Source organism: Pongo pygmaeus, chromosome 16 (genome assembly GCF_028885625.2).
Source record: "Pongo pygmaeus isolate AG05252 chromosome 16, NHGRI_mPonPyg2-v2.0_pri, whole genome shotgun sequence".
Lineage (NCBI taxonomy): Eukaryota > Metazoa > Chordata > Mammalia > Primates > Hominidae > Pongo > Pongo pygmaeus.
In genome coordinates this window covers 20,547,467-20,562,534 of record NC_072389.2, presented here as the reverse complement: position 1 = coordinate 20,562,534, position 15,068 = coordinate 20,547,467, and the positions used below count along the sequence as shown (strand labels likewise).

The window sequence follows — 15,068 nt, the reverse complement described above, 5'->3', positions numbered from 1 at the left end:
GTGTATCTATGTGTTCCTCCAGAGCTGTCTTCATCAACCAGCTTCTATGCAAGGTCTATGATTTTGGCCTATACCTTTCATCTTCAAATACTGTACAAAAATTACCAGTATTACCTGAACTGAGATACAGATCCTACAAAAGTGGGAAATCCATAGCATGCTTGATGATTAATGAAGCAGACTATATTATCCAACATTCCAATAAGATAAAATAATCAAAATGATTCCTTTTTTGGAAAAATGTTTCTCTTATTCTCCTACATTATTATTAAGCTTTTTTTTTTAAAACAGGAAAGATGGTTAATATCTGTAAAAACACAAAGCTTTTGGGCTGGGTGCGGTGGCTCACACCTGTAATCCCAGCACTTTGGGAGCCCGAGGTGGGTGGATCACCTGAGGTCAGGCAGTAGAAGTGTGAGCCATCACACCCGGCCAGCTTCATTTTAGAACTCTTTCCCCAGCACTCCATATGTTATGAATAATTCCTTTCTTCTTGTTTGGATAGCATTTTAGTCATATCTCTATTACCCCACTTGTCACATGATAATCAGTGGCTCACCCATCCATCTCCCTTGATTGCTCATGGGCTCCTTGAGAAGAGTCTGATTTTCTGCACCTTGAACAGTGTGCGACACATACATGCTTCATATGCAGAGAAGGAAATGATTTCACTACAGCGTAATTATTCCCAGAATTCAATGTCTGTATTTCTAAATTGTTCCAGATACTCTGCCAACAACCTGAGAATGTTATGTTTTTTCCCCAAAACTTCCATCCATTACTGTGTGTCTATGGTCATAGTTAACTTGATTGTGACGTCACCTTTGGCCAAACCCATTAATAGATTTTTTTTAGGTGATTTTTAATTTTAATTTTTGATTTTGATCATTTCTTTTCTGTTTTTTAAAGCTAGCAGTGTTTGATAAACTTCAACATCTCTATATCCCTGTGTCTTTGACCCTGCTGGTCTCTGCTTGGAATAGTGTCTCAAGGTTTTAGTCACTTGGAAAAAATTTCTACTCACCCTTAAAGAATCAGCATAAATAGGCTGGGCATGGTGGCTCATGCCTATAATCCCAGCACTTTGGGAGGTGAAAGTGGGCAGATCACCTGAGGTCAGTAGTTCCAAGACTAGCCTGCTCAACATGGTGAAACCCCGTCTCTACTAAAAATACAAAAAATAGCTGGGCATGGTGGCAGAGGCCTGTCATCTCAGCTACTCGGGAGGCTGAGGTAGGATAATTGCTTGAACCTGGGAGGCAGAGGTTGCAGTGAGCTGAGATCGTGCCATTGCACTCCATCTTGGGTGACAGACTGAGACATCATCTCAAAAATAAAAGCTTAAATAATACCTTCTCTGAGAAGCCTTTATATTTTCCTATTCTTTCAGGAAGTGTTGAAAATTCCTCAACTTTTGAAACATTTATGCCTCTATTACTATGTATCAGGCAGTCAACTGAGTGCCTAGGATAGAAAGATGAAACCGTAGATCCTGCCCTTATGGAGCTCATGGTCTAGTATGGAAAACAGCCATATGAACAAATAACCACACTATAGGTCTTCAGAGCTCAAGTCCTATGCTAAATACTGTGAAATTAATGTTCTGTGAGGTTTTGAAAGTACTAGGGCCAGAGACAATATGGCTGCTTGGATGACTTTCCATCCAAGTTAACATTCGGCCCTCATCACAAAGGGAATACATGTGTGCCTCTTCCTTGCAACCCACCAGTGCCTAACACATCATATCACCACTTTTGAAATTAGGAAACAGGCTCAGAAGTCCAAGAGCTTGACCAAAGTAACTCAGCTGGTAGGTAGCAGAGCCAGGTCAGTATGATTCTTCTTCAATATCCTGCCAGCTACATGGGCAAGTGGCCTCAAAATCAACAAAAGTAAAGGTGGACATGCATCAGTGGAGAGAGGCTCAAAAGGAGGATTTTATACACAAGAATAGAACAGAAATATTCTGGAAGTATATCTGTGCATGTGAAGCAGGAGGGGGCACACCAGGTTTCACCCTGGCCAAGTGAATCTATAATTCCAACCTAGGCCTCGCCCCCTGAGCTCCAGACTTAGCTATCGGTCTTTCTTACTCTAATATAAAATCCACAGGGCAGGACCTTAATCTCTAGCTTGTTCACACAGATTAAAGCAGAGTCTCACTTATAGTAAGTACTTAATAAATACATGAATGAATAAGTAAATGATCAAAGAAGCTAAAGAAACATTCCACACTCTTGGGGGAAGGGATTATCATGAAACAGACCCTAGCAGTCACTTACAAATACAGTTGACCCTCATTATTTGTGTATCCCATATTTGCAAATTAGCTTACTTGCTAAAATGTCTTTGTACTCCCCAAATTAATACTTGTGGCACTTTCAAGGTGGCTCCTGGATAGACACACAGTAGTGAAAACTCTGTCACTCTTTGCACATGTCCCAAGCTAAGGTCAAATAAAGTGACCTTGGTCTGCTTGTTTCAACTCTCATACAAAGATGACCTGAGCACAGCGACAGTAGAGGACACTGCAGGATAGTGCAAGAAGCTGTGGCTCTGGGGCCAGTTGAACGGGGTCTGAATCATAACACTGGCACCTGTTAGTGGAGCAGCCTCATACAAATCGCTTGCAATTCTGTACTTCCTTTATTCTTTTAGAAATAAAGAAAATTCAATCTACCAGTATGAGTTGTTTTTAGGAATTAAGATGATAACCTACATGACATATGTATTTATGTACATATTTACCCTGGAAACGAGGGTTTGCTATTTGGTTAACTCAGTGTTCCAGGCAACTTTATAGAATATTACTACTGCAAATAATAAGAATTGGCTGTAATTATTTATAAAGAAATAACAGAGATGTAGACAAAACAATTATTTGGATGAGCTAGAGGCAGGCTTCAAGAAGCTTCTGAAGAAACAGAACTTCCGCAGGCACTTAAGGTGTAGAAAAGGTTTACAAGGAGATAGAACGGCACCTACAGAGGGAGGTCCAGGTAGGGTCAGGAAATGGCATTTCAGGAAGTCTAGAGCAGTAGAAGATGAGGCCAGAACATGGTGCCACAGTGCTTCTCTGCACCCTGTATACACCCTGTACTGCAGAACCTCACTCTCCGCATTTAATTCTTGGTTTCCAGTTCTCTCTTGCATTAAACTGTGAGCCCCTCAAGGTCGAGGTCTCTAAGAAGAAACCATAGCTACAGTCCTCTAAATTTGAAAACAAGTTATTAAACACAGATACACCCAAGAAGACCGTACAAAAATAATGTTGGATTTCAATTGCAGTCATAGAAATTCACAACTGGTATACATTTGCAATCTGCCCAGGATTTTTCTCTGATGACTGCTGTAACTCTGTCATGAACCCTTTTCATTGTTTTAGACACCGAGACATTTGTTAGAATGTTTGGGAAAGACATTCTAAAAGAGCAAGAAAGATCTTGATCTTTTTTGTGTAACTGATTGATTGGTTGACTGACTGAGATGGGATCTCATTATGTAGCCCAGGCTGGTCTAAAACTCCTAGATTCAAGCGATCCTCCTGTCTCAGCCTCCCAAGTGGCTGAGACTACAGGCACATGCCACCATGCTGGGCTCTAGCGTGATGTATTTATAAGGCTTAAACATATGGTTCATTATACAAGGCTGCCACCTCAGAGTAAAGATTTTTTTAAATTCACCCTAATAGACTTATTTCTCTATATGCAAGATACAATTTTACCGTAGTAAAACACAAGGAAACATACTGATATACATATATGTTACAAAGAGGATAAAAAAAGCAATATAATTTTCTCCACAAAAGCTTGCAAAATCCTGGCCAAAACACAGTAAACAGGATGTTAAACTCACAGCTTACATTTCTCCAATGAGACCTATGAAAAACAATGCCAGTTTTTGTACAGTCACAAAGCTAAGCACTGTGAGAATTTACAAGATTTGGTTAACTTGTATATTCTCCCCACCCCGACAGACAAGTCCCAAAGGAGCCTAGCCGTTTTACCCCAACATTTCAATCTCCTCCAACCTCCAAAATAAAACCCTCACAGTCCAATATCTGAATTTATATTTTCAAACGTCCAAAATCTTAATCAAAACAAAGAGCAGTGCATTAGCTTTGCCGCCATAGAATTCTTGGTATAATTTTACTTAGGCACATCACAGATGGTACTATTACCTAAAAACATATGGGTAGAACCAACATTACTAGAAACCAAATCGAATATATTATGCAGGTGAAAGGGAATAGGGAGTGTTGTTTTTAAACAGATTCAACGCTGTGATTCTCCACTCACAGGTTAGGTGCGATCAAATCACATAGTGCTGTCCAGCTAAGTATGTCCTATATTGTATGACAAAGTAGGGTAACCAATTATTTATTGAGGATGCGTTGGGTACACAGAGGCATGCCAGAAGCTGTAAAAGACTTCATTCTTTCCCTCAAGAAACTTCCAAGTTTGTAGACAGCCTGATAGAAGGTAGTCGAAAGCAAATACTTCAAGCAGTATCCATCACAATTGCCTTAGATATTTACTCTACCCTTCTACAAGCCTGAATATTTCGAGACCCCCTTTCCTATCTCCCATGGACTCTATGGCTCAACATTCTTTACAGCCACAGGCTTTCCTGGACTTCACGTTATTATTGAATCAGCATGTCTCACTATCAGCCTCCTTCGCCAATTAAAATTCCACTTTCCATCCAACCACCACTTTGGCTTTGAAGCCACTGCCTGATACTGACACTTTGTCGATGTAGAATGACGATTCTTATACGTCTCTGTCTACTGATTAGGATCCTACTTTTAGTAGAAACAGTGCCATTGACTTCCAATCAACTAGTTTCAATAATATCCGAAATACTGGATAATATTTGACAATACTCCCAAAACAAATAATGAGTGATGTTCTCTCAAACACACATATAATCAAATGTGAAATTGAGAAGATGGGGGCACCTTAGGCTCAGAGATTGTATTCAGGCCTTTGTAGATGATGCATTTATTTGACATAATTATGCATTTAAAACATAAGTTAAATTGTCATCAGCCTGAAATTTATAGAGGCTTTTGTTGGTGAGAAACCTATTTTATATATAATCGTTTACCCATAGAAAAGTTTTTGATTAATGTTATCTGTTAAAGACTTCAGTTCACAATATTTCCCCGTTAATAGTATATATGTTTTTGGAGCTGATCTGGAGAATTCGAGAACCACGTTCTAATTGCTATCTGATGCTATTCTGGGAGGACAATTCATTGGCTTTGGGTTGCTGGGGGTTGGAACTTGAAGGCACGTCTGAGTCTAGAGATCTTGCCACTGACTTTTGGAAAGTCTGTTGATTCTACCTTTGGAAGTGCCTTTACATGCCTTATGGAAGGCCGGGCATGGTGGCTCACACCTGTAATCCCAGCATCTTGGGGTTATTGATGAATAAATCAATTTGGGAAATGCTTGGTAAATTCAACGGGACCTCTCAGAACAATGAATTTATATGGCCACGATGTTTTTTGTTTTTTTTTCCAAAGAGCATTCGGAAGACTTTCTAGTACACCAGTTTGGGAACTGTTGGTGGAGGAATCAGGGTAATTAGGATTTGGACTATTCCAGGTACAGGTTGTCACCATATTCAAGGAATTGTTCTTAGTCTTTGTATATATCCGAATTAACTATAGCAAATTAACAAGCAGAAATATAAGAATTGGGCCTTGGAGGGAGGGAGAGGGCGAGAGAGGGGTAGATAGAAGTTTCCTATTTTAACTATGGTTCAATTCTAAGCATTCTACAATTTCATTGGATTTTTTAAACTAGGAATTACAAGGGTGTTTAACTTCCAAATTCATGTAGCTTTTGGTTAATCTCTTCATTATTAACTTCTAACCTTAATTGCTTCATATTTAAATTATAAGTTTTATGGTGTGGATGGTATGAATTATTTTTCAATCTTCTGACTTGCTTAATGGATTAATATATAATTAATGTTTCTCCCACAGTCCACATATGCTTGAGAAGAATATAGAATATCTGATTATTGGGTACAGAGGTCTATATTTGTCCATTATATCACGTCCATTCAGGGGTTATTCAAATCTATATATGGGCATTCTGTGTAACTTACTTATGGTAAGCAGGGTATGTTGAAATCTCCAAATAAAATGGCAGACCTGTCAGTTTCTCCCTGTGGTTATATCAGTTTTTCCTCCGTATTTTGAGTCTATTTTGATAGGTAAATAAAATATGAAAATTGCTACATCCTAATTAACAGTCATTTAGCATCAAGTTGTTACTAACGCTTTGTGTTCCAAAATCCTATCTTGTTTGAAACTGAAGCTCCATCACTTGTTTTTGGTTAATGTATACTGGCATATCTTTATCACTCTCTCTCCTTTATACAAACTTTCAATCTTTTCACATCCTCATATTTTCAATAAGATGGATTAAAACAGCTGGATATTGTTTTATTAGTTCCATCTGTCTAACTGGTAACATTAGTCCATTTACATTTGTTGTGACTGATTAATGTGGACTTCCTTCTGTCACCTTTAGAACTTCCATTTCTCTCACTTTCCAATATCTCCTCCCGGGATTCCACTAAGACATATTTTAGACCTCATTCTGATCTCCCTCTCCCCACCAACCCCACCAACTTCTGCCCTATCATTTATCCTCATGTCTGTCTGTGTAACATACGGACTTACTTTTTGGAGATAATGGTCTAACCAATTAATCCTTTCTTCTGGTGTCTAATCCACCCACTCAGTTTCTTATTTCAACAATTCCATTGTATATTTCCTTATTCCATTTTATTCTGAGACAGAGTCTCACTCTGTCACCCAGGCTGGACTGCAGTGGCACGCACCTGCAGCCTTGGCCTCCTGGGCTCAAGTGATCCTCCCACCTCAGCCTCCTGAGTAGCTGGGACTATAGGCAGGTAGGTGCCCCACACACAGCTAACTTTTTTCTTTTTATTTATTTATTTTTGTTTTGGTGGTGGTGGGGTATTTTTTGGAGAAATGAGTTCTCACCATGCTGCCCAGGCTTGTCTGCTACTCTTGGGCTCATGCCATCCTCCCGCCTCAGCCTTGCAAAAAGTGCTGGGATTACAGGTGTGAGCCACCATACCCAGCTATATATTTTATTTCTGTAAGTTCTATTTCATCCATTTTCCTTTCAGGTCTTCCTCATCATTCCTGGTGGTCTTACTGCTCGCTCAATTTTATGAGTCCATCTTTTTTTATATAATAGATTTATTTCACATGTAACTATTTTTTCACAATTCTAATATTTGAAGTCTGTATTCTGTATCTGATAATTCCAAAACCTACAGTCTTTGGGAAACATATTATTCATTGTTTCTGATACTTGAATGCTATGATTTCACTGAATTCATAGTTGCCTGCCTTTAGTCTTTGGGAATCCTACAGGCTTAAGTTAGAGATGCTTTCCTGCAAAAAGTAACTGTGTCTGCTTCTGATGAGAGCTGTGGAGACAACTAACATGAGGCCACTTTACCACCGTACGTAATCCTGACATTCTCTTGGATTCTCTTGGAGAATGTCAGGATTACACAAGGTTCTCAAATTTGGCTCCTCAACCTTGCTCATTTATACACACAAGACTAGACTGCTTAGTATAGGTGGTGACTCACTTCCTCCTACCCTGGAAAAAACAAAACAGATCTCTCATCTGAATGTGATCACAGACTAGGGAATTCTGAAGGTGAATAACTGGAGGCTGTAGGCAGCAGGGAAAGACAGGTGTCTTTCCTGACCATAGAAATAGGTCAGAAGCTGCCCTAAAGGCTGTGTGCTCCAGGATTTCACTATTTAGCTCAACTACCAGTCCCTCCGTAAGAGTGAACGGAAGCTTCTTAGAGCACCATGTTGCCTTTAAACCACAAATTCTTGCTAAAAGTCACGGTCATGGTAAAAAACCTACGGCTTTGGAAGGCTTTCTTGGTAATGTCCTAGAATTAAGGTTAAGCCTGCGTTTCATGGTAACTGAACAGGAAACCAGCCCGACCAACATCCTTCTCCCCCGTGGCTGGCTCTCAGCTCCTCTTGTTCAGGCCTTGGGCAGCCAGACGGTCTGGTTTTAATCCTTGCTCTGCCACCTGTGACCCTGGACAAGTTACCTACCTTCAGTTACCTCATCCACAAGATGCAGATATTAGTAATACCCTCTTTTTAAGTTATTAAGAGGATTGAAAGAGTTAATAAAAAGCAAAAAATAAAAAGACTTCGTAAGCATAGGCACAGAGGGGAGAAAAAAGCAATAATAAAGAAATGATACTTCTATATTTTCTATAGATCATCTGTATAACAAGAAGAAAACAAACCAAAGGAAAATGAAACAAATTCTCTCAAAAAGAATTAAGTCAAGACAGGCAGAAGGCTCACAAAGTAATATAAAATATATCTTATGGTTTATGTAAAATTCTTAATAAAATACCTTCTTTGCTCCAAGCTGCACTCTGGCTTTGCCTTTGAGTCAGGTGGCATTTCTTTGTACGATGACTGGTTCTGTCGAGTAGGCACTGCTTCAGCCCTACAGAAAGAAGAAAACATCTCTAGAAAACAGCAGCATTCCTGATTCCCACTTGGGAAGGCCTAACAAAATGGCATATGCCTCAACAGCAGCACATCAGTGTTAAAAAGTCTGGAGTCAAGGGGAAAAAGTAAAATTGGACAATTTTCAGAATCTCACCAAAAACAACAAACTGATGTTCCAAGTGGCCTACATGAGCAAATTAGAACCTTAAATAAAGGTCTCTCTTAATGCCTATTCTAACATAGATTCAGCACCAAGTACAATCTCATTTTACTGGTTTACCTTTTTCATTCTTGAAAGTAGGAGCTATGAAAAAAAAATACTACAATTTCTTTAAGAGAACCTTCTACTTACAACCTAACTTACGTAATCAAAACACTCTATTGAAGGTGAAAATTGAGTATTATAAGAAAATAATCACCTGTTTCATCAGAAGTTCAATACATAATGCTCCTCCACCCAATACATACCTTAAAGAAAAAAGGAAACACACAAAATTATCTTGAGAATTATTCCTGCTTAAACAATTTCTACATGCCATTACTAAGAAAGTAAGCACACAGTAAACATGAGAAGAGAACATGCAAGTGCAAGCATGAACACACTTTTTAGGGATATAGGACTATGTGTAACTTAAAAACTCTATTGGTATTACTCTCATGTAATTCCTCTGAAATTCTAGTCAATTGTTTGAAATGGCTCTTAGAACAGAATACTTTGAATTTTTATGATATCCAAAACTAAGAACTTAGCCAAGTATTCCAAAGAATAGGAATAGTAAGTATACTTAGTAAGTATTCCAAAGAATAGGGGCAGAAGAACGCATTTCCTTAAAGTACTACCTCAGAATTCAATTCAGTAATTCCGATGTTGCCTGTAACATCAGAAAACAACTTCCTTAAAAGCATAGCAAGTTGGATTTCCCAAGTTGCTGACCAGGTCGCATTCCCTCCTGCCCTCAATCCCATCTTTGTGTTATACTTCATCTCCAGTTCCATTTTGCTTAGTATTCATGGTGCTCAAGTTGTCACTGTGGACATCAGAGCCTATAAATATATATTGTTCCGGCTCCTTCCTGTACATCTTTCCAAGTCATACCTGCTATTCTCCAAAGTCTGTGAATCCCAATATTAATAACTTGCAAATTCAGTTTAAGGTCCTCTTCAGAAGGTCAGTTAGCTCAAGGCAATCACATTTTTCTCAGGACTCTTAAGAAATACTCCAACCCCAGAAAAAGGCCCTTCTTTCTGGTATCAGGAGCCGTGGGCCACAAACACAAATCCGACAGAACTTCAGCCATTTACCTCCCACATCGTCCCTTCCCTAACGTTCTAGCTAAAGCAGGAAAAAATCATGAAAACACCACTTGCAGTCACGAATCCTCCAGTTGCCTGGCCAAGATTTCATATTCCCTTCAAGATACCTCTCAAAGAGGATGTGACAAGGGAGGGGCACACAGGGTGCTACAGGTACTGATAAGGTTTTATTTCTTTTATGTATATATATTTTTTGAGACGGAGTTTCTCTCGTCACCAAGGCTGGAGTGCAATGGCACAATCTCGGCCCACCGCAACCCCTGCCTCCTGGGTTCAAGTGATTCTCCCACCTCAGCCTCCCATGAAGCGGGGGTTACATTACAGGCGCCTGCCACCATGCCCGGCTAATATTTTTGTATTTTTAGTAGAGACGGGGTTTCACCATGTTGGCCAGGCTGCTCTCAAGCTCCTGACCTCAGGTGATCTGCCTGCCTTGGCCTCCCAAAGTTCTGGGATTACAGGCGTGAGCCACCACACCCAGCCAAAGGTTCTATTTCTTAAGTTTGGTGTGGGGCATATGGATGTATGATTTAATGTTTTAAAAAAGAAAGATACCTTCCTAGTTTTTTTGTGTTTTTTTTGTTTTAGGCCTGCGTGCTTTATTCGTTAACCCATATGAATCCATAAAGAAGTAGCCATTAGCAAATTCAGGCAATACATACCAGATTCATACTTCAGGAAGACAACCCAGTTGACAACCACAACAGTTTCTATGATAACAAAAGTGAGAGAAAATACTGACATTCGGGTCATATCAAGAAAGTTCAATCATAAGATATATCCACAAGCAAAAACATACACACAAAAAGCTAAGTATGAAGCTTTTAGAAAACTACTACCATCCTTAGAGTAAGCACAAGAAAGTATTCTTTTATGTCTGTTTTTTTCATCAAAATACCGCATATAGCCATAGATTTTAAACCATTACATCTTATCTAGATTCCGTTAACATTTCTTCTAGATCATTAACATTTCTTCTAGATTCCATCGTTATTCTTTTGTAACCTTTATTGTTAGTATCTTAAAAATACTTTATTAAATATAACACATACATTCAGAAAGTTACATAAAATATACCTTAAGGTATACCTTAACAAGTTATTGTAAATTATTTGCCCATGTAACCACCAACCTGTTCCTGAAATATATTCCAGCCAGTATCCAAGAAGCCCCACAGATGTCCCTTTCAGGTCACACATCCCTACCTCCCACCTGGATGGACTCCTTACCCTAACCTCTATGTGATCACCTCTTTGTTCTTAATAGTTTTACTGCCCAAGTATGAATCCAGAAATAAGTGTTTCTCCGTTTTCTTTTCATTTTTGTCCCCCTAAGAAGCCTTTTTAGAAATTTTATTCCTAATTCTACCCCCATGCCCCATGGAATTTTAATACCACAGATATATTTTATGTCGGTTTATGTTATACAGCCCTTTGGAGGGCAGCAGACCATTATAATAGGTAAGATTTTCTTTCACTCTAAGGACCAATTTTCACTCCACTGCAGGCGATATTGCCTCCACTAAGAATGTATGCCCTAACCAACATTAGTTTTCCCTGTTGCTGAACTCTATATAGAGAAAATTGTACAAAATAGGTTTTGGGGGTCTGGTCTCTTTTGCTTAACACAGTGTTCAAGGTTCGCCCGTCTTTCCCACATAGCTGTAAGCCATTTTATGAATACCACAATTCTTCATTTTCTTGGAATGAACACTTCGGTTATTTTCTGTTTGGGGCTATGATAAACGATGCTGCTCTGAACATTCCGGTATCTCCTGGTGCCTATGTACTCATTTCTTGTGGAGTATATATCCACAAGATTCCTGAACCATAGTGTATGAGTATCTTTCACTTTATCAAATTGTTTTCCAAAGCACTTGTACAAATATACACCCCCATTACAAAAACAGAGAGTCCTGTAACAATTTTCTTACCTTAAAAGATAAGTGAAGCAAAATATCTCCATGTCTTCTTTTTCTTTTAAGATCTGAAGATCACTGTGCAAAGGACTATCAGGGTCAACTCTAAGAATCACAAAACAAAAAACAGTTCAAACAAAAAGATAATTTTTTTTTCAACTAACTCAAAAATGAACCAATCTGAAAGCTAAAATAGAGCACCTACGGTAAGTTCAAGAAAGAGAATATCTGAAGCTGCTCTATATCCTCAGGAAAAATAGAGGTCACTATAGCTTCCAGCTCCTTTAGAATGAATGTCCAAAAGAGATCATAATAGCCTAAGTCTAATCTAATAAGGGGGTTCAGAGTTTGCAGTCATTCTAAAGGAAAACAGTCACATGTATATATAATTTTCTCAAGAATTCAAAAGAAGTTTAATATGCTTTCCTAAACTTGTATTATTAGTCAAGTGGTTCAAGGAGAACAACTTGCCATGGACGGAACTATGAAAAGTTAAATCACTAAAAAATCGGTATTTTTCCACAATTTTCCTATATATAGATTTCTAATATGACTCCCACCCCCCACTCCCCCTTTTTTGTTTTTTGTTTAAGAGACAGGGTGTCTCGCTCTCTCACCCAGGGTGGAATATAATGGTGCAATCACAGCTCATGTGCAGCCTTGACCTCTCCAAGCTCAAAAGATCTTCCTGCCTCAGCCTCCCACCATCTATAGTAGCTCATACTACAGGTGTACTACACCAACATATTTTAAAAGTAATAACATAACTACAGCTACAATAAGTGTTAATTATATTGCTTTCAAAACTGGGGGAAAAGTCATAAAAATCAACTTGGCAATCATTCTCTGTATAATGAAATATATTACTCTTATTTACTTTCCAACCAATATTATTCAAGCTTGAACTTTTTCCTAGAAGATAAAAATCATGCAAGAGTTCACCCTATCAAGAAAATGACAAAAAAATTTCGATGGACTTATAAAAACATTTTCAACACTCAACATTTCAAGAAGTAAAAAAAAAAAAAAAGTCCAATTAAATGAAGCATTATGAAGTTTCAAGAGAATATAAAACTAGACACAAGTCTGGCTCATTTCCTATTTCTTATCATCTGAAAAACTCTAGCCAACATGTTCAGACCACCATGGACTCCATGATAGCACAGAATTCAGTATGAGTCTATTCCAAACCCCAGCAATTTTTGAAAATACTAGAAGACACTCAAGGTGACACATTACTAACCAAAAGAGACTTCCATTCATAAGACTACAAGCAAGAATATTACACAGATGGTCTAGTTCACACATTGACACACTGAGAAACACGTGTACCTACATGCAACTGGTTTCAGTTTTTCAGTGTGGGGACTTCTCTAAAGATGAAAACACATCGATATCTTATCCTAAGACTAAGTAGAAATGGAACTACTTTTTAGTCATGTGAAACTAAAGGTTTTAAAGACTGCACTATACTTTGAAAAAGAAAAAAAATCAAGTTTATGAAGATCTTACTTCCTAGATATGTAACCATGACCTCATTTCCTATCTATAAAATATGAGAAGTTTCTCCTATCTCTAAAATATGAAGAGCACCTATTTCACACAGTGGCTATGAAGACTAAATGAGAGGATACATAAAGTATAAAGTACTTAGCATAGTATCGGTCATGCAAAAGTGTTCAATAATTTATACTTGTTTTGAAGATAACTCAAACTGGAATCGATCACAAGACATGGAAAGTACAGTAACATTACTTCAAATGCTACCAATTCAGTTTTTTAAATAATCAAGATATGAGAAATTGACTAAATGTCTTTCCTCTAGGAAAAATTACTAATTAAATTAATATATAACTAAGACTGAAGGAGGAAGAGTAATCTATCTGGTTTCAACACTTGGCATTTACTTGCCTAACAATTCATTCCCTGTTTTGGAGAACCTGTGCCCAAGACAAAGTAACTGGTCCTCGGCTTTCGTGGAGTTGGTAAATAGCTCTAATACAAGGCACGAAGTAGTAAGTGTTCAGACAATCATCTGACGTTTCCCTCCTCTGTCTGAGCATTTCATGTGTATACACACATCATTCTCATTGATTTTTCACAGCAGTCATCCAAAAGGTATGTACTGTCTATCCATATTTGAGAGTTGAGCAAAATGAAACCAAAAAAGGTGTGTTTGTCACCAAACTCAGTGTTCCTTTCACATCCTGCCGCTTCACATAAAAGAGATGTTAAGTCAAAAGAGAAGAATTAGTTTTGATTTGGTCAGAGCAAGATGGACCAAAGTCAGCTTCATGAAGCAGAAATAATTTGAGTTGTGTATTGTAGGAGAAAATGAACGTGAATATACAGATGCCACAGAAGGAAGGTAAGCAGAGAAAACAGCATAAACAGGCTGGAAAGGGGCATATACAGGGATCAGCAGGTGGTTCCAGGATGTGAAGAGCAGATGAACAGGGTAAAAAGTGGCTCTTCATAGATGAGAAAGATAACCTTGGGCAAGAGAACATATGACCATGGCTAGGGATGGTGGCTCATGCCTGTAATCCCAGCACTTTGGCAGGCTGAGGTAGGAGGATCGCATGAACTCAGGTGTTCAAGACTAGCATGGTCAACATAGTGAGACCCCATCTCTACTAAAAATCTAAAAAATTAGCCTGGTGTGGTGGCTCATGCCCATAGTCCAAGACTCTTGGGAGGCTGAGGCAGGAGGATCGCTGGAGCCTGGGAGATCAAGGCTTCAGTGAACTATGATTGTGCCACCACACTCTAGCCCAGGTGACAGAGCAAGACCCTGTAGCAAAACCAATAAACATGTGACTGAATCTACCACTAAGGCAGGAATGGAGGAGGAGAGCAGCTGAGATTGGCATGTTCATGAATTGCCTGGTATTAACTATAATTACTTAAACAAAAATCCAGGCTCTAGCTATTTATACACACTTACACATTTAAATGGTCTTGCCTTTCAGTCTTCCTAATTTCTCTAATATTGCCAAATTTTCTTTTTCAATTCCTTCATCCTCCAACTTTTTCCCACTAATGGGCTCCGCTTTCATCTCGTAGTGATCTAAGTCTTCTATATCCTGCAAAAAGAAGAAAAATGTTAGCTTATTCAACCTATTTTTCTTCAGCAGTTTCTTATGCCAAAAGTTAAATTATTCTTGACTCAATGGGGGACAAGAAACAGAATATATGTATCCTACAGGGAGAGAGAAAAAGCCCCCACATTCCATTCAGGAGGCTCCCGCCTTTTATATCCTAGATTTTATTTAAAAGCTA

General features: G+C 38.5%; 1 long non-coding RNA gene across 1 annotated transcript; it reads right to left on the bottom strand.

Moving 5' to 3' along the window:
- Positions 1 to 8,450: 8,450 nt before the first annotated feature.
- LOC134738369 (uncharacterized) lies at positions 8,451 to 11,885 on the bottom strand. The gene is made up of 4 exons (XR_010124051.1): positions 11,802 to 11,885; positions 10,531 to 10,578; positions 8,974 to 9,022; positions 8,451 to 8,549 (listed from the first exon to the last, which is right to left on the bottom strand). It is a non-coding gene; the product is annotated as an uncharacterized LOC134738369 (long non-coding RNA).
- Between the last annotated feature and the right edge of the window lie 3,183 nt (positions 11,886 to 15,068).